Genomic DNA, 2,615 nt, shown 5'->3' on the forward strand with positions numbered 1-2,615 from the left:
TGAAGAAAGCATTTATTAAGCATTAACTTTGCACCAAGTACTGCACTAGCTTTACAAACATATTCCCATTTAATTCTCATGACAACCCAATGAGATTAATGATAGTATTCCAATTATATCATTAAAGAATTAAAGAATTTCAACCTCAGAAAGATTAAGAAACTTTCCCAAGGTCACACTGCTAGACTGGGACCTATGTAAGAACAGGATCTGTGTCTTGTTTAAATTCACAATATCTATCAAGTGGTCTGGTGAATGAAAGAAGAACAAATGAACGAATGGACTGGGCATTGCAGAAATGAAATATAAGCCTTATTTTCCATGTGGTGCAGACTATGCATATGTCACATTCAAGGAAATAAGTCTTACAGAAATATTAAGAAATCATGTAGATTGTTATGGATTCATAAAAGGTACAGAGTATTATATACTACTTTAGGCTGAATATTTTGGTCTATACAATATATTTTGGTTCCAGGTGCTTAAGGAAATCTGTTTCCAATTATTAGCTGACCACTAATGGAATAGAGACTTCAGGGGGCACACAAAAATAATACAGATTTCATAAAATTAGTTCAATAAAGTAACTAAACAAACAGGTATAAGAACAACAACAAACACTAAAAGTGGGTTATACTATTCAAATATATAATATTCAAAATGTCCTGTTTTCAACAAAAAATATGAGACACAAAAGGAAACAAAAAAGTATGATCCACACATGGGGGGAAAAAACCCCACAATACTATTGAATAGAAACTGTTCTTTAAAAAAGCTCATATGTTAAACTTACTAGACAAAGACTTTACATTGGCTATTTTAAATATGTTCAAAGAGCTAAAACAATTTCTAAAGTACCAAAGGAAATGATTAAACTCTTTAATTAAAAGGCACAGATTTGTAAATGGATTCTTAAAAGCAATATCCAATTACATGCTGTTTACAAAAGACTAATTTTATTTTATATTTTTAATGTTTACTTATTAGAGAGAGCACGAGCCAGGGAAGGACAGAGAGAGAGAGAGAGAGAGAGAGAGAGAGAGAGAGAGAGAATCCCAAGCAAGCTCCGTGCTCAGTGTGGAGTCCACTGTGGAGCTTAATCCCATGACTGTGAGATCATGACCTGAGCCAAATTCAGGAGTCAGACGCTTAACCAATTGTGCCACCCAGAAGCCCCTAAAAGACTCACTTTAGATTCAAGCACAGATATAGACTGAGAATAAAAAGATGGAAAAAGATATTCCATGTAAATAGTAACCAAAAGAGAGCTGGAGTGGCTATACCAATATCAAACAAAATAGGCTTTAAGACAAAGATGTTGATATTGAAGAGATGGCAGGGAAACCAAAAGAAACCTCTAACTTCTACTTGACTGGAGCTTGGGATAGAACTTATGGCAAGAAATATACTTGATGACAAGACCATATTTTATTAAATTCTGTGTGTGTGTGCATAAACACGCCAGAATCTTCTCCATGCATTTCCTCTACCCAGTAAGGTACCAGACTATGTTTGGGTTCCCCATCCCTGTGAAGGCAGTGAGTGGGGGCACTGGAAGTACTCTCTTCCTTTGTTTCCCTCTCAAGAATCACAGTCCAGTGCTGCCTGTTGTTCAAGCCCTGTAAACTACTATTGTGCATATTTTGTTCAGTTTTCTAGTTGTTTGAGCATGGAAGGTAAATCCAGTTCCTGTTATTCTATCATGACCCAAAAGATGTAAAAAGTACAAAAGTCAGGGCGCCTGGGTGGCTCAGTTGGTGAAGTGTCCAACTCTTGGTTTCGGCTCAAGTCATGATCTCATGATTAATGAGTTCAAGCCCTGCATCAGGCTCTGTGCTGACAGTGTGGAACCTGCCTGGGATTCTCTCTCTCTCTCTCTCTCTCTCTGTCTCTCTCTCTCTCTCTCCCCCCTGCTCTCTCAAAATAAATAGACTTTTTAAAAAAATTCATAGTCATTCATTTAGTAAATATTTATCAAACATTTCTGTATGTAAGGAACTGTGCAGAGTCCTGGGGATACACTATGGAACTGGAAGACGTACGGTCCGTGCCTTCATGGTTATCCAGCCCAGTAGAGAAGAACAATAATAATTAAGTAATAATTCAAGAAATATAAATCCTGGTAGGTGATTAGAGAGAGAGCAGAGTCCTATGAAAGCATATAACAAGGAGACTTGATTTAGTCTTTGCAATCAAGAAAAGTTTCCCAAAACAAAGAACGTTTTAACTAAGATTTAAGGAAAAAGTAAGATTTGGTATCTGTGTGTGTGGATGGTGGGAAGACTGCTAAGAGGAACAGCATTGCAAAAGGCATGTGGCAAGACAGACCCATTAGAGATCAAGTCCAACCCTTCGAGTTCCCAATGAGGAAACAAAGGTTCAGAATTTATGACATGCCTGGTCATACTACATTAATGGCAGAGCAGAGGCTAGAATCCAGGACTCTTACCTCCAGGTTTAGTGTTCTTCACATTCCACTATGTACCCTAGCAAATAGAGGGAATACTAGAACATTTTATATAATGACATTTGTCATTTTATGGCCCATGACATATTATGGGCAATCCATCATTTTGTAATTTATTTTCATTTAAAAATAATTATAGCCAAAATTT

Source organism: Herpailurus yagouaroundi, unplaced genomic scaffold (genome assembly GCF_014898765.1).
Source record: "Herpailurus yagouaroundi ecotype Mexico unplaced genomic scaffold, PumYag 165, whole genome shotgun sequence".
In the NCBI taxonomy this organism is placed as follows: Eukaryota; Metazoa; Chordata; class Mammalia; order Carnivora; family Felidae; genus Herpailurus; species Herpailurus yagouaroundi.